Source organism: Rhinoderma darwinii, chromosome 10 (assembly GCF_050947455.1).
Source record: "Rhinoderma darwinii isolate aRhiDar2 chromosome 10, aRhiDar2.hap1, whole genome shotgun sequence".
Taxonomy (NCBI): Eukaryota; Metazoa; Chordata; class Amphibia; order Anura; family Rhinodermatidae; genus Rhinoderma; species Rhinoderma darwinii.
In genome coordinates this window covers 56510734-56529440 of record NC_134696.1, presented here as the reverse complement: position 1 = coordinate 56529440, position 18707 = coordinate 56510734, and the positions used below count along the sequence as shown (strand labels likewise).

The 18707-nt window shown below is 40.9% G+C and overlaps 1 protein-coding gene across 1 annotated transcript in view; it reads left to right on the top strand.

Moving 5' to 3' along the window:
• Positions 1-18707, top strand: part of GRIN2D (glutamate ionotropic receptor NMDA type subunit 2D) — a 312180-nt gene that overhangs the window by 51333 nt on the left and 242140 nt on the right. The window lies entirely within an intron of this gene.

Sequence of the window (18707 nt, the reverse complement as noted above, 5' to 3'; positions counted from 1 at the left end):
AATATATAAAAGTTATAAATTTATTTGAACAGACAACATATACATTTAAAATTAATACAAAAAGTATGACTCTAGAAAATTACGGAGACCGTACTCACAAGCTGCTACACAAAATGGTCTATGGGCAAGTAAATACCCAGCACTGTATGGACCACCGCACATTTTTGAGTCAAAGACAATGCATAACATAGGGTTTAAATGGTCAAATCTAGGGACTTACCCATGTGTAAAACAGAGAGTAAAGGAGTGTCTGCTCCGCGGGGTATACGGCGGAGCAGACACTCCTTTACTCTCTGTTTTACACATGGGTAAGTCCCTAGATTTGACCATTTAAACCCTATGTTATGCATTGTCTTTGACTCAAAAATGTGCGGTGGTCCATACAGTGCTGGGTATTTACTTGCCCATAGACCATTTTGTGTAGCAGCTTGTGAGTACGGTCTCCGTAATTTTCTAGAGTCATACTTTTTGTATTCATTTTAAATGTATATGTTGTCTGTTCAAATAAATTTATAACTTTTATATATTGACATACTGGCGTCAAAAGCTCTATTTTCTTCTTGTGTCATTACAAAGTTTAGGTTGTAGAAAGACCGTTTTATGTCACAGGTACACCATGGCAAGTCTGAGAATAGCAACAAGACACAAGATAGTTATACTGCATCAGCAACGTCTCTCCCAGGCAAAGATTTCAAAGCAGACTGGGGATTCAAGATAAGCTGTTGATGATCTTTTGAAGAAACACAAAGGGCAACGTTGAGGACCGTAGGCACAGTGGTAAGCCAAGGAAACTTAGTGCAGCAGATGAAAGACAGATCATGCTTACGTCCTTTTTAAATCAGAAGATGTTCAGCAGTGCCATCAGCTCAGAACTGGTAGAAACCAGTGGGACCCGGTACACCCATCTGATGTTCAGGAAAGTCTGGCAAGAAGTGGTTTTCATGAAAGAATTACAGCCAAAAAGTCACACCTTCGACGTGGAAAAAAGGGCAACTATGCACAAAATTTGGAAAGTTGAGAGGAAGGAAAAAGTGTGGTAAAAAAAGATGCACAAGCAACAGGGATAACCGCAGCCTCGAAAAGATTGTTATGAAAAGGCCATTCATGAATCTGGGGGAAATTCACAAAGAGTGGACTGGGGCTGGAGTTAGTGCTTCAAGATCCACCACACACAGACGTATCCAGAACATGAGCTACAACTGTCGCATTCCTCGAGATGTCAGAAGAGTCTTACCTGGGCTAAGGAGAAAAAAGACTGGTCTGTTGCTCAGTGGTCCAAAGTCCTGTTTTCAGATGAAAGTACATTTTGCTTTTCATTTGGAAATCAAGGTCCCAGAGTCTGGAGGAAGAGTGGAGAGGTAATCAATCCAAGTTGCTTGCGGTCCAGTGTGAAGTTTCCACAGCCAGTGATGGTTTGGGGAGCCATGTCGTCTGCTGGTGTTGGTCCACTGATCGCCTCCATGCCACGCCGCATTAATGCAGTAAGTCATGCAAAACGAGCCCCGGCCAAGTATTGAGGGCATATACTGTACATACTTTTCAGTAGGCCAACATTTTGATATTAAAAATAATTTTTGAAATTGGGCTTATTTAATATTAAAATTTTCTGAGACTCTAAATTTGGGGTTTTCAATAACTGTCAGCCATAATCTTCAACATTAAAGCATTAAAAGAATAAAATGCTGGAAATAGATCACTCTGTGTGTAATGAATCTATATAATATATGAGTTTCACTTTTTGAATTGAATTACTGTAATAAATTAACTTTTTGATGATATTCTAATTCATTGAGAAGGACTAATAATCAGTGTTTTTTATTCCTACTTAGAATGAATATTCGTTTTTTATGTCTCCTCTCACAGGAAAGTGAGATAGCAAGGTGTACTACTGTATATTAGTGTATATATAAGGAGGAAGTCCAATTATATTTATTATTCAAAATAGTTTTTATTTCAATGTATTTTTTTTTGTTTATTGTCAAATTCAGTGGTTAGGGATAAGAGCAAGCTTAACTGTACCTCAAACACAGCCAACCAGTGCAGTATAAAAGCGGAGGAGCTGACATACTATTGGGAACTGGCTGCTGTACAGCTCATGCTCGCCCTGTTCAGTGAGAATAGTCTAAACACACATGCGCCATCTCACTGAACATGGAAAATAAAAAGCGCTGATGCTGACAAGAGCGGGATGAGTAGGGACAAACTGTGCATACTTGTACTGCTACTGTCGGAACTACTGGAGGACATTGCAGTGGACTTCGATCAATATTCAGAGGCTGAGCATGTAATACTTGCAGTGGTAAGTGCTAGAGATGAACACATTGATTCTATACAAATCATATTTGTTAAAAATTTCCCAAAAGTTTTGAATCTTTGCGAAACCAAAACTTTTGGGATTTGTCCTGCACAAATCACTTAAAATGTCAGCCACTATTTCACAGATTAGAAAAAGACAAGAAGACAAAGAAGAAAGATCTCATGACCTAGGCTAGGCTTCCCCATAATGCCAAGCAGGCAGCCCTTCCTCTAGCAGAACCAATCAATGATGAGGGGTTTAGGTGTGAGTCACTGATGACTCAGTGAATGACAGTCATATGAGTCATAGCCACTATAAACAGCCCAACCAGGAAATTCTGCTGCTTTGTGGGGATACAGACAGGATAGAGAGGACATCAGACTAAGAGTGAGAGATAGTAAAACACAGATTACAGATAAATAGTGGATTAATGTCAGTGAGTGTGTTTCATAGTGAGAAGAAGAGGGATAGTTCAATTTACAATAATTTTATAGAGAGATAGATTTTTGAGAGGAATAGGAGTCAGTCACTTTCAGTATGTTCGTTAGGCAGACACAGGCAGCCATTGCTGTGAGTGAGTGCTGCTGCAGCTATACAATGTTTACATTAATTTGTGAGTCACCAATCTTCATCACATCATTCACAAATTTTCTTCAATAATATTAATCCTGGCGCTGATAGCATGCAGCTGCCTTCTGAAACAGATGTCACAGACTTGACATCACTCATTGTTTTGCATATATCTAATTGCTAATAATAATGCCACCAAAACTTGGCATAGTATTCTGCATCAAGCAGTTATACAGTGCTGTTATACATCACTCTATGTCCAAAAGACAATTTTTTTCAAATAAATTAAGCAAAAAGCCTTAGCTTCTTCACTTTTTTCAGAACGATCAGGCACACTGTCACTGGCGCATGGGAAATTTTGCCCATGCCCCCAGAAAAACTTTTGTGAGGTCAGACTGATGTTGGACGAGAGGCCTTGGTTCACAAAAAAGCAGAACGTTTTTCTAATCTTAGTCAACCCCTCGTTGGCGTAAATAGAAGAGATGGAGCCCCATAGCAAAGGTCAAAATGTGACCTAATTATGATGCCCAGTTTTGCCTCCCAGGTGCTTGTTTCATCCGCTATGCCAATTCCTAACCTCTTGTTTGCTAACAATGAAGAGAGAGAAGTCTTTCAAAGATTCTCACTATCCCTAGGGCATGAGACAAAAACAAGTCTGGGCCCCTCTTTCTCTCTCTCTCTCGAAAAGCCAAATAGTAGCCACATGGTTTCTCTCTGTGTTATATACATTCTTATTTCATAAAGTGTCAAATTAAACATTTTGAAAAGTGAAGTGTTCTTGCAACTGGTTTATAATCAGTACATGGAGAGGATATATTGTATAATACAAATACCTTTACATCTGCAGAATAGAAGACTTTAAGGTAAAAGTAGCTGCAAATAATATTTCCCCTATCCTGGCTTGCGAGCAAAGCAATCATTCATTCAGATAGAATAACCTTTGATGAAAATTTGAGAATCAATTTTAATATTCTGCATTCTATTTAATTTCCTGTCATCCTCTGCTGCCTGAGCTAACAGATTCTCTCTCATTTTTACTTTTTGCCCTAAATTATAGGATATTTCCTACCTACACAATGTACAAATCTGTTGTGTAACCTTCTAGAACATTAAATACGTTACAATATTAGTAATTAAAGCCTTCTTGTTGCAGAATTACTAACCCCTGCAAAACATATCTTCTCACAATGCTATGTGTTATAAATATATATATATATATATATATATATATATATATATTTATTTATACCACATAGCATCGTGAGAAGATATGTTTTGCAGGGGTTAGTTCCACAACACCTCAAATTTGAATTGACTGGTATAATATATATATATATATATATATATATATATATATATATATATATATATATATATATATATATATATATATATATATATATATATATATATATATATATATATATGTATAGCTAGATAGATAGATAGATAGATAGATAGATAGATAGCTAGCTAGATAGATAGATAGATAGATAGATAGACAGACATATTAGAATATCATTAAAAAGTAATTTTATTTCAGTAATTTAATTCAAAAAGTAAAACTCATATATTATATAGATTCATTATACACAGAGTGATCAATTTCCTGCATTTTTTTTTCTTTTACTGTTGATGATAATGGCTAACAGTTAATGAAAACCCAAAATTTAGTCTCTCAGAAAATTAGAATATTAAATAATCCCAATTTAAAAAATGATTTTTAATACAGAAATATAGGCATACTGAGAAGTATGTACAGTGTATGCACTCAATACTTGGTCGGGGCTAGTTTTTCCGTTATGAATTACTGCATCAATGCGGCGTGGCATGGAGGTGATCAGCCTGTGGCATTACTGAGGTGTTATGGAAGCCCAGGTTGCTTTGATAGCGGCCTTCAGCTCTTCTGCATTGTTGGGCCTGGTGTCTCTCATCTTCCTCTTGCCAATACCCCATAGGTTCTCTATAGGGTTTAGGTCAGGCGAGTTTGCTGGCCAATCAAGCACAGTGATACTGTGGTTATTAAACCAGGTATTGGTACTTTTGGCAATGTGGGCAGGTGCCAAGTCCTGCTGGAAAATGAAATCAGCATCTCCAAGAAGCTTGTCAGCAGAGGGAAGCATGAAGTGCTCTAAAATTTCCTGGTAGACGGCTGCGTTGACTCTGGACTTGATATAACACAGTGGACCAACATCGGCAGATGACGTGGCTCCCAAAACCATCACTGACTGTGGAAACTTCACATTGGACCACAAGCAACTTGGATTGACGCCTCTCCACTCTTCCTCCAGACTCTAAGACCTTGATATCCAAATGAAATGCAACATTTAATTTCATCTGAAAACAGGACTTTGGACCATTGAGCAACAGACCAGTCCTTTTAAAGGCTTAGGAAACCTTTGCAGGTGTTTTGTGTTGATTAGCTGATCAGAGTGTGACACCATGAGTCTACATTCTTCAACTGTTACCCAATATTAAAATTTTCTGAAAGACAAAATTTTGGGTTTTCATTAACTGTTAGCCATAATGATCTATCAATCTATATAATATATGAGTTTCAGCTTTTAAATTGAATTACTGAAATAAATGAACTTTTTGATCAAATTTTAATTTATTGAGAAGGACTAGTATATATATATATATATATATATATATATATATATATATATATATATATATATATACATATATATATATACAATCCAGCAATGGATAAACACAGCACTCCAAAATAACAGGAAATCAGGCCATATATATATATATAATACATCTATCTATATACACTACATAGAGAAAAGTATTGGGACACACCTCTTAATCATTTAAAGTGGTTTTCCCATCTTGGACAATTATGGCATATCCATATCCAATTATGCCATAAAAGTCAGATAGATGCAGGTCCCACCTAATGTAGTAACGTTTCCCATCTCATTTTCATGTCCTGGGTAAAAGCTTCAGAGATACTGCATAAAAAGGCCACTGAAATGGAGAACTTGGCAAAGCAGGTTGGACAGGCTGTCCTTCAGCTAACACTGGGGTGTTGCAGCAGAAGCAACAGCAGCAAATCTTCACCCAGGCTGAAGAACAGCAGTGACAAGTCCAGGCCCATCTTGGGGAGATGCCTTGCCTACTGTTGGAAAAGTTAGTGTCCGCTCAGCAACATACTGGAGAAAACCATTGCGTACCCGAGCAGTGATACCATCTGCATGGTCCGCAGTACAAACTTCTCTCCAAAAGTTGACACCCACGGATGATGTGGAAGCATATCTCATGGTCTTTGAGAGGGTAGCGGCTGACGAGTGTGCAGACATAGTGGCATCTTTTTTGACCGGGGAGCCACAGAAGACATACTTTGACTTGAGTGAGCAAACTAGAGATTACCCTAAGCTTAAATGGGCACTGTCATTTCAACAAACTTTGTATAAATGCATAGTACAGACGATTATAATAAACTTTGTAATATCTGTTTTTAGAGTAACAAGCCTCTTTCTTCTCTTATCTGGCTGTTTTCCTGCTCCCACTCCCTCTGTTAAACTAACTTTCACTCTGAAAATTCAGCTCTATCTGTCTCGAGTCAGACTCCAGCTCACATGTATCAGATTACACATGTATATGGAAGCCTATGGGGAGGGGAGGGGGAAGAGTGAGCAGGAAGTGCAGGAGATAACAGCAGAACGGCAGGCATAACAACTTCTATCACAACCAAATCACTTTATTCACATCAGTACAGGTCAGTACTTCTCCATATATGTCCTGTATGATCCTGGGGCTGTTTCTGAGTAAGAGAGAAGGTTATGGGCAGTTTCTCCTATTCTTACTGTGTGTGTAGTGTATGGCAGCTAGTATCCATCCCCCATCTCAATGAGAAATGCAAACTACAGCTATAGCATGCAAAGGGGAAAACTGCTAAACATTGCAAAATCAAAGTCATATAATGGCTAGATATAGTGCTACTCTTCATGTACAAACATATGGTAGCTTATCATGAAAAAGTCAAATAAAACTACAGGTACCCTAGGGGATGGTGTTGAGTGTGGTCCTGGACAGGCTCATTAGGTCCTTGCCTAAAAAAAATCATACCACCCATCATCCTGCTGCAGATCATACAGTAACTACATTACTGATTAGAGGCAGAAAAAAACATTTCCATTAAGTTACTCATCGGTGACGTGTCAAATTCTAGTTGTTCTTTTTCTCTTTTCTTCTCCATCCGGTCCAGACATCTATCATGACTTCTCTCGGCCACAGCCCATTTCAGCAGTTTTCCGTTCAGGTGTCTTCAGCTTCTCACTTTTCAAACATTTCTGCACCTATAAACGAAGATACAATTCTTAGGCCCCATGCACACGAACGTGCTTTTGTGGCCGCAATTCCCCCGAAAATTCACGGGAGAATTGCGGCCCCATTCATTCCTATGGGACCATGCACATGACCGTGGTTTTCATGCATGGCCCAGGAGCCGGGACCGCAGAAAGAAGGGGCAAGTCTTATTACGGCCATGTTCTGCGGTCCAGGCTCATACCAAATAATGGCCGCGGCCATGTGCACAGCCCGCGATTTGCGGGCGGCTTGCGGGTGACACTCCGCCCCCGGCCGACTCGAAAATCACGGCCGTGCACATGGCTACAGTCATGTGCATGAGGCCTTATGGTGCCACACACTACTCCCTAAATATAATAGTGCCATACACTGCACCTCTAATTATAATAATACTGTGTCCCTGTTTATAATAGCACCGTAAACTGTATCCCATACACATACACAGTGCCCCCTGCAGATAGTGCCCCATAGAGCCCCCTGTAGATAGTGCCCCTATAGAGCCCCCTGTACACAGTGCCCCACATAGAGCCCCCTTTAGATACCGCTTCCATAGAGCCCCTGTAGAAAGCCCACTGTAGATATTGCTCTACATATAGCCTCCACATACAGCCCTATCCCCTGTAGATAGAGCTGCACATATTGTTCCCACATACAGCCCTACACCCTGTAGATAGTGCTGCACATTTAACCCCCACATACAGCTCAACCCCCTGTAGATAGTGCTGAAAAGACTGCAATCACTCTCTCTATCTCCGCTGTGGCACTGTCCATATCTGATTGGACAGTGTTACAGCCATAGTAACACGCCCCCTTGCCAGTACATGCCCCGTTGACTGTTCAGGGGGTTATTTAAATATCGGGCGCCAAATATAACGGCACCGATATCTAAATAACAGAGGAGGGTAGAAAAAAATGTAAAGTGCCCCAGGGTTTGTGCAGCGCTGACCATTACATGCTGCACTCAGCTGCACTTGTATGGGGAGGTGAAAGGTTCTCTTTAAAGCATCCCTCTCAGGACAAAATTATAATTATAAATATGATGGTGTATATGAAGTAATATTACCTAGTGCCCTCCAGTTGCTCCCCTCTGCAGTAGATCCACCATTTTAGGGTCCCCTCTGTGTTGTCTCAAAATGGCCACAGCACTTGTGAGACTGAGTCTAAGACACTCCCACTGTTCTATATTTTATATCCCTGAAACCTTATTAAACTGTACAATAATAAAGTTGTCATGTAAGGTCAGCATGGTAAAACATGCTTTTATTTTTGCACTGCCCCATTAATAATAGGTCATGTAAATTAAACAATAACTTCCAATATAATGCCTATAAAAGCTACTTCACAACTTAACCTGCAAAAAAAAAGGCCTCAAACAGCTACACAGACATAAAAATAAAAAAGTCATGGCTCAGAGAATGCGGGGAGGCAAAAAAACAAAGATTCCTGCGGTCCTTCAGGCCAAAAACTCTTCATCCTTAAAGGGGCATTCCCAGAATCTACATTTATCCCCTCTCCACAGGATAGGTGATAAGTTCCTGATCGCTGGGACCCCCACCAACCACTAGAACTGGGGTCCAGAGCCACTCTTTCCTCTTGACTGCATGACCGCAATGAGAAGAACTTTGAATGAAGCGGCATAGTAGCATGCACAGTACTGCTTTATTCAAAGTCTGTCCCCTCTGTCAGTCCCATAGACATTAAATAGGATGACAAGGCGCATGCCCATCTGCTTCTCCAGTCAAGTTTCTCTTTACTGCGTGTTGTGCAGTTAAGATGAACGGGGGGCTTACCCCCCGTTCTAGGGATTAGTGGGGCCCCTAGCGGTGGAGCCCTAGAGATCAAATGCTTATCACCTATTTTATCGATAGGTGATAAATGTTGTTTCTTGGAATACCCCTTTAGAGGATCTGTCACTAGTTTATTAATTCCCTATCTCCTAACTAATCTAATAGGCGCTATGATGCTGATAACTACAGTATAATTGATTTTTTTCAAAAACGTTTATTATTTGCAAAGTTATGAGCATTTTTCTAAATATGCGAATTTGGCTATACTTGCCAAATGGGAGGTTACACTTTCTTTTCACTCTGGGTGGTGTAATGTTTTCTGTATGACGCCGTCCAATCAGCATCAGACAGTTCTTCTCTTCCCAGCCCAGCAACACAGGCTGATTATATATAATATACAGCTTCCATTCCCGATTGTGTTTTCAACTGGTGATATCTCCGGTTGTTTTACAGCTAGAACTGTGATCCTGGTGCCATATGAAGTATTAGAATCACATCTTTCATATGCCACCACTGTTCTAGGTGGTCCACAGCCGGAAATATGGCTTTTTGAAGTGATCCCCCTTCCCCCCAGCCTCATGCTCTCTCACTGTGTGAAGCAGCTTCATGCTGATAGGACAGCGTCTGAGGCTGTGTGGTAGCTCCATCTCAGGAGAATCGCTAGTGTTGCCTCCCAGTTGTCGAATAAAGGCTCATTTGCATAAATAGAGAAAATGTTATTACTTTAAAAAATAAAAAAATACATTTTTGGGACACATTTTTCACTAGCAACAGCACCTATTGGATTAGCTAGGAGATTGCGCATTATTGCTAAACTAGTGACAGATTCTCTTTAAGGGGTTAAAGCTGTTGTAAAAGCAAAGCAATCTAAACCCTTACAGTATAGGTCAGGGAAGTCATGGCATTGCACAGCATACAATATGTGTTGTGGAAATTGCGGGGCATTGAAAAAAAAAAAACATTTTACAGTATTTCCAAAGAAACATAAACTTTTCGGAATTTCAGCAGAAAAACTACTTACTGGACAAAGCTTTTTCGGTCTGACACCTTGTAGTAGTGAAAATGCTATTGTTAAGTGGCAATGCAGCAAAGTTCAATTTCTGACAGACGTGAACACAATTTCTCTGCTTGCTATTACTTTTTCATACATATTAAAGCATTTTATTTTCAACCTTCTAAAGATCGCTCAGTCCTTCTAGTTTTCCTGAATGTGACAAACAATGGTGTTCCTATAATAATGGACTTGATATCAATGTTAAGGGAAAGATGTCACAATTTGATGACATTTTTTTAATATTTTTGTTTTATGTGTTTTAAGCTATGGGCCTATTTTTTATTTTTTTTAAACCTGTCAACTGAAAAATAATTCACTACAGGGTCTTCCCTCTTGACTTCATCATTCTTAGCCTTTTGGTGTGTCCTAGAGCTGCTGTTATCAGCACGTCCTACTATTTTAGAATCACTTAAAAAATGCTTTCTAATTGGAAGACACCTCTTCCTGGCTTGTAGCCAAAAATAGGGTGACGGGTTGAGTCTCCCTACCACATTTACAGCAGCTGTGAGTCATGTTGTTTTGCCTGATTCCCCTTGCTCTAATTCTGGGAAGCGCTCCCTCTGGTGGCCAACATAGGAAAACATGTCAAATTATTATTTAATTTTAAATACTTCCCACATTGTGGAAGTTGAAAAAGACACACCTAAAAAAAAAAAGAAAAAGTAACTTGCTTAAAAAAAAAAATAATAATAATTTGCGACACATTCCCTTTAAGGCAAATTATATTAGCTTCTAATGAAATCCAGATAATAAAGCAAATAATAATTTTTGTTAAATGGAAATGATCAACCATCATCAAATGTTGTTCTGAAAAATAAAATTACAAGCTATAAAAATTACATAACTTGGGTAAGAGAGTATATATATTAATTATTACATTTGCTCGTCTCAGAGAGAAACTATGGTTTCCATGCTGATAAGTGATGGCAGATTCTTGGAAAAAAAAAGCCATGAGGCAAATGTAGATATATATATGTATGTGTGTGTGTGTGTGTGTGTGTGTGTGTGTGTGTGTGTGTGTGTGTGTGTGTATGTGTGTATGTGTATAAATACTTTCTGCATAGATACACCAATTAGTTAAAACATTAAAACCACCAGCCTAATATTGTGTAGGTCGGTCTCTTGCCACCAAAACAGCTCTGACCCATCGAGTCTCGGACTCCACAATATCTCTGAAGGTGTCCTGTGGTATCTGGCACCCAGACGTTAGTAGCAGATGCTTTAATTTCTGTAAATTGTGAGGTGGTGCCTCCATGGATGAGGCTTTTTTCCAGCAGATTTCACAGATGCTCAATCGGATTGAGATCTTGTGGAACTTTGAGGCCGAGTAACCACGTTAATCTTTTTTCCTCAGTATATTCCTGAACAACTTTTGTAATTTGGTAGGGTTCATTATACTACTGAAAAAGACCCTTGCTATAGAGGAAACCGTTGACATGAATGGGTGTTCTTGGTCTGCAACAATGTTTAGGCAGGTCATACATGTCGCAGTAACATTAATGCCAGGGCCTAACACATCCTGCTGTCTAACATACTGCACACTTTGATAGGTGGGATTATATACAGATAATTAATGTTATCCACTTCACCGTCAGTGGTTTTAGTGTTAGGGCTGATTGGTGTATATACATACACACACATTTTTTTTCAGCAACTAAAGTTACAGACATGCTTTGAAACCCTTTTAATTTCTCGTGGCAACTCTTTTATTCCTGCGTGCCATGTGGTAGTTTAGGGCAGTCATAGTGACATTGTGTAGGTTCAAATCCCCATATACATCATAATTACTGCTTTCTGCTATTCAAGTCAGATAAAATATAGACATTAATGTAGATAAAATCTGACTTCTAACAATATCCCCTTGACTATGTGAAACCACATGGGCACTAGCAGTCTTTAACTTCAGTTAATGAAAACTCTAAAGAAGAAGGAAGATACTATGTGATGCTGATTTCTAGTTTGCTTCTGTTTTCAAGACCTGCTTTCTCTGACATACTTGATTGTGGAGCTGCAAGTTCAGTGCTCAGTGGCTATTCCCTGTCAAACATACTCCTCCACCCCATGTCTTCTCAATACCCTATTCTGTGTGCCTGTATCTTCTCCCCCAATCCCGCTGCCATGGTATCATTTCTCTGAGAAAATTTAGCTCAGAAATCACCTCAGGGTCTTAAAACCTGCTGAACCCGAATAACAGTAACCCGCTTTGACCACATATGCCTCTACAGTGTTTGGGCGTGGGTTAGCAAGAAACAGGGGCATAGCAGATGCAGGGTTTATATTTATCCTGAAAACATCCAGGTGTGAAATGTCTATACAGGAGCTGCATACACGGAAAACGGTAGGATTTTATAAGGGCTCATATTCTTTAAAGAGGACCTGTCACTAGGTCCTACAAAGTGAGTTTGTAGTCTCACCTAATAGCTTCTGTGTCTGTGAGTCCAGCGGTGTTTGTTCCTTACTTCTGCGTTCCCCCGTTGCTGAGCTACGGACCCCTCTTTATTTAGTAACCAATATGTAAATGACCCGCTGGCTAGTCAAGTGGGTTTGGCCATGAACGATTCTCAAATGACAGAGCTACCACTGAGCCTCTGGCGCTGACCTATTAGCGTGAGGCTGTTCCCTAAAGACAGTCCTAGGCCAGCATCATCGCATGACACCGCGTTGGCTGAAGACTGACTCTCGCGATGATGCTGGTCTAGGACTGTCTTTTATGAAAGAGTCTCATGCTGATAGGTCTGCGTCAGAGGCTCAGTGGTAGCTCTGCCCATTAAGAATCGCTGACGGCCAAACCCACTTGGCTAGCCAGCGGGTCATTTCCATATTGGTTGCTAAATAAGGGGGGGTCCATATCTCCCCTCTGTCTGGTGTGCGGCCGTGCCAATCTATTACTTACAAAACCTATTAGGAGGGGAGAGGCCTGGCGAGGCTTGCTCTCTCTGGTGGTCTTAGTCGCCTAGTCACCAGCGTCACTGTCAGATGCAGTGCAACATCTGACAGTGACGCTCACTAGGTGACCAAGACCACCAGAGAGCGCACCGCACCTAGCAAGCAGCATCGCTATCTTCAGAGCAGTTATTGATCCGGGATAGCGGTGCTGCTGAAATTAAGCCTAATACTGGTTGGCTGAGCCTCTTAGTCAATCAGTGTTAAGGTTCTTATTGCTCCGCCCCCTGAGCCTGCCGATGCTTTTACTATGTGGTGTGTGTGCTGAGCATCGTGAAGGGGACTGACTGAAAATAAAAAGAACTAGGAGGTAGTGGTTGCTGCCCTGTTTGTAAAAAAATTTTGGGAGTGGAGTGGAAATCAGTGGACAGTTAAAGGGGTTTGCCCTTCTTTAACATTGATGGCATATCCACAGGATATGCCATACATGTCCACTAGATGTGGGTCCCAACTCTGGGACCCGCACCTATCTCTAGAATGCGTCCCCCTAAACCCTGTTCTGCCTTTCTCAGGTCCCGCTGCTTTCCGGGCACTTCCTGATTAGATGGTCAGGAGTTACGAAGCTTAGCAAGCTTTGGTGTTTTCGTAATTCTCAACCATCTAATCAGGAAGTGGTCGGAAAGCAGCTGGACCTGAGAAAGGCAGAACAGGGTTTAGGGGGCCCCGTTCTCGAGATAAGGGGCGGATCCCAGAGGTGGGACCCGCATCTATCGGACATTTATGGCATATACTTATATTATTATAGGTTTACTACTTTGGTTATAGTATTTTGCGGTATAAAGTATGGTTACTTGTACTAGTGTATTGGTTATAAGAATTGCAAGTGTTTATTTAAATTATTGTAATAATAAAATGTAACTTTTCTTTCATCACTTCCTCCGTTCATCACTATTATATTCCTATAGGTGAAGTATCGCAAGTTAGTCCTGCTTGATAAGTGATAAAGTCATTATAAGTTAGTTACAGGAGTGCTTTGTGTTATACACAGTGATTAAATATGGAAATTATGTGCATTATTTATGTTTGTTACTTGTGTTCTAAACTAGTAATAAAACGTGCAATATAGATTTGTATAGTTTTATATGCGCGCGGGCGTGGTTAGGTTATGGGGACCCAGGCGCATTCTTTGTACAGGGGCCCTATGAAGTCTGTGTCCGCCTCTTTCACAAGTACAGGACAAACAACGCTGGACTCACAGACACAGCGGCCATTTGTAGGACACAGTGACCGGTCCTCATGCTTTATCACATTCGTGTTTGTTACTACAGGTAGAAATGTGATATGTTATAGCTGTATACATGTTATAAATGTTCCTCTTTCTTTTTGTTTCATTGTTTTGTTGTTCATTTGTGTTCATTATGTGTCAGTTTTTATGTTTATTGCTTCCCCTTATTGTAAAATATATTGGTACTATATAATAAGTGAAGATTTTAGTTATTATTGTTTACCCAGAAGGCTCTTCTCCTATTGTAAAGGTTTACTTGTATGAAACACACCATTGAGAATTGATTCCCTTTGTAAACTTTTATCAGTAATTAGAAATGAACAAACCAATGGTCAATCTGTCCATTAACCACCATGAATAATCTGAATAAAAGCCTTTATGGGTTTATTTCTAGAATGAAATTACTAATTACTTCCAACACAATATTTGATGTCTCCTTTTTTACAGTGATGTTTTATTACATTAATCAATTATTTAATCTTACTTTCCTTTATGTAATTATTAAATATATTAATTATTTAATTTTAAGTTATTTCATTATAGTAGTGGTCTTCAATCTCTAGCTCTCTAGCGGTTGCGGATCTACAACTCCTACCAGGAGCCCCAGGTTGTCTGGGCATGCTGGAAGTTGTAAAACAGCCTAGCTGGAGAGCTACAGGTTGGAAACTGATATACAGAATATGTTTTGATGCTTGATAACCATTCAAATATTGTGGTTGGTACTATCAACAGGCCATTTTAAGGTTGGGTTCACATATCGCGTAACTATAACTAGAAATCTGCAGCAAAATCCGCAAGGAAATCCGTATGTGTTACATGTGGATTTCGTTGCGGATGTTGGTGTGGATTTCACTCATTGCATTGCAATGGAAGAAATCCACTCTGAAAATCTGCGACATTTGTTCAACAGATAGGGCATGCTGCAGATTAAAAGATTTTGCAGCATTTCTAGAATCCGCTGCAGATTTTTTATACTGTAAGGGCATGGCACCACGTGGCGGTTTTCCTCCGCAGCTGTCCGCATCAATGCCGCACAGAATCTGCGTTGCAGATTCTGCGGCGGATCTGCCCAAAATGTGCAGTAAATTGATGCGGACTAGCTGCTGCGTACTGCGGTAAAAGTGCTTCCCTTCTCTCTATCAGTGCAGGATAGAGAAAAGGGGCAGCACTTTCCCTAGTGAAAGTAAAAGAATTTCATACTTACCGGCCGTTGTCTTGGTGACGCGTCCCTCTTTCGGCATCCAGCCCAACCTCCCGGGATGACGCGGCAGTCCATGTGACCGCTGCAGCCTGTAATTGGCTGCAGCCGTCACTTAGGCCTCATTCACACGGCAGGGTTTCCCGGCCGGGTGCCGGCCGTTCATAAATCGGCCGGCACCCGGCTGCATTAGGAATAATAGACCCCTAATGGGGCTATTCACACGACCGATTTTTTGACGTCCGGAAAATCCGGCCGTCAAAAAATAGGACATGCTCTATCTTTGCCCGGACACCCGGCCGCCCGGCTCCCATAGAAGTCTATGGGGCCGGGTATTACACGGCCATCACCGGAATGTGTTCCGAGTGATGGCCGGGTTTCCCGGCGCTTGCGCTCTATCTCCTCCTCCTCCTCACAGCGCAGAGTGCATGTGAGGAGGAGGAGTTGATGCCATTCTGACGAATGGCATCGCTGTACACTGTGTTGCAGGGCCGGGGTGTACAGCAGGTGGAGCGAGCGCTGCGCTGGCTCCCTTCCCCTGCTTGTTAAAAGCACCCTGGCTCGGCGACACCTTCGATGGCGCCGCTAGTAGTAGTAGCAGCAGCTGCTGCGGCTGCTACTACTGTAGCGACGCCACTATAGCAGAGCGGGGAGGTATCTCCCCGCTCTGCTATGTGCTAGCCGCACTTTAGCTCCTTGAAGGAGCGGAATCCCCGTGTTTTCGGGGATTCCGCTCCTGGACAGAGCGCTTGATGTCTCTGTCCATATCTGGGCAGTGACATCAGGGGAAACTCCTGAAGCGGAATCCCCGAACACATGGGGATTCCCCTTCAGGAGCTGCCGCTGATGTCACTGTCCGGATCTGCCCGGCCCGGCACGGATGCATAACTTTATGCAAACCGGCCGGGCAAAATGGCCGATTTTACCGGCCGACACTCGGGCTCGGGAACGACCCGGTCGTGTGAATCCCGCCTTAGACTGAAACGTCATCCTGGGAAGCCGGACTGGAGACAGAAGCAGGGAGTTCTCGGTAAGTATGAACTTCTATTTTTTTGACAGGTTGCTGTATATTGGGATCGGTAGTCACTGTCCAGGGTGCAGAAACAGTTACTGCCAATCGCTTAACTATTTCAGCACCCTGGATAGTGACTATTTACTGACGTCTCCTAGCAACGCTCCCGTAATTACGGGAGCCCCATTGACTTCCTCAGTCTGGCTGTAGACCTAGAAATACATAGGTCCAGCCAGAATGAAGAAATGTCATGTCAAAAAAGCAAGACGCATCCGCAGCACACATAACATGTGCATGACATCTGCGGACTTCATTGCGGAATTTAGAATCTCCATTGAAGTCAATGGAGAACTTCCGCAATGAGTCCGCAACCAGTCCGCCACTGGTGTGCAACATCCATTGTATGCTCCGCAGCGGACTTTTCAGCCACGTCTAAACGAAGCCTACTAAAAAGAAGTGGAAGGCAATGGAGAAACGGCTCCGCTGCGGATTAACGCTGCGGAGTGTCCGCAGCGGAATTCAAGAGCAATTCCGCCACGTGGGGCTTTGCCCTTAATGATCGAATTTGTCCACAACAAATTTACGATGTGTGAACCAGGTTTAAGATTCTATTCACATTAACGTCATGGCTTCCGCTTATAACAAAAGTCATGATGCTACATTTATAACTAAAACCGTGATGGAACCATTTGCAAACTGATTTAAACTGACACTAATGGACCCCATTGACTTTAATTGGGTCTGTTAGGGTTTCATGGCAAGAATAGCGCTGCAGACTGCACTATTTTTTCTGTAAAAAATAACTAAATGGCCAACAGAACCCCCGGTAAAGGCTGCTAATGCAGATGTGAACGGAGACTAAACAAAACAATTGCCTGAAAGCACGTTTAACATTTATATTAAATATGTAAATGGTTCCATTGAGAATTATAATTACTATTTCCATTTTATTTTAACATATTCGTTGCAAAAAAATGATACATTCCAAGTATCGTTCCAATAAACTAAGCTGTATGCATTACATCGTAACACCAGTGAATGTGTCTGTTTCAATTTCCATAGAGTCTATCAAGTTAACAAGATGGCAGTAGACAGACAGATAGGGAAATTGATGGTAATGATGATAGTGAATGTGGTGGCAGGAAGAAAGATATATGTGCGCTGTGCAAACAATTATCTGGGACAGACACAAAGGAGATTAGTGTATTGGTAATGAATATGTTATTTACACCACTGTCATTATGTTTATCTTACTTTGCTACATCTGCAGTATAAGGGACCCGATGCTTATACATTTCCTAGTAAATTAATAAAATGTATTTATATATGAATGCATCTTTTCCAAGTGTTATTTATTGTTTTGTTCTATAGTTTACTAAAGAGATTGTCAGGTTGAGGCAACTGAAATTTCAGAGTTATAACTTGAAGCTCCGGAGCCCCAATGCAGTATCTTTAATAGGGCACCATTCTTCCATGAAACCAGTGCCGTCCTTAGATTGATTGTTGCCCTGTGCAGTACTTTCTATGGACAATCACCCATTATGGTGTACTATCACAATATGCCGAAATAACACTGCCTAATCAATAAACTGGAAAGTCTAGCTCCACGTTTAGCACCAAATGTGTGATTGGGGTTTCCCAGGCTATCAGGACCAGTATCCCCCTTTTTAATGGTGACAGGTGATACCCACAGTGCAACTGTACAGGTCACATACCTCTAAGGCCAGCTCTGCATGTATCAATTATAATACTGGTGCCCTCTTCTGTGAAACAGAGACCTTTAAAGCCCGTCAGGAACTGGGACCTTCTTGTGCACCCCCTACAGTTACGCCCCTGCCCTTTAAAATAAAGGATTTCCTACCATAAACATATCCTAGATGGTGGCTCAATTCTAGAAACCATATGACCAGCTGTTTGAAGTTGAAGAATTTTAATCTTTATATTTGTTGGCATTAAGCTTATTAAAATCAATGGGCTTCTATTTGCTAAATACACCATTAATGGTCATTGTACATGGAGTTGTCTGACCTTTCAATGTAAACAAGATGTTTACATTCACACAAAAACAGGGATCATAAAAATGGTGAGGAATTTAAACAAATATATTAGAAACTTGCTTTACACGTCACTTCATCTTTATGTACATAAGACCAGACAACTCCTTTAGTTGTAGGAAAAATAGACTGGTAAAGTAAAGCATTGAGAATTGAGCTGTTCTGGTTTTCCTTATCTATTATATACAATGTCACAAATTTACTACATTATGCAGAAGAATATGAAGAATAGAAGATAAATTCTACTT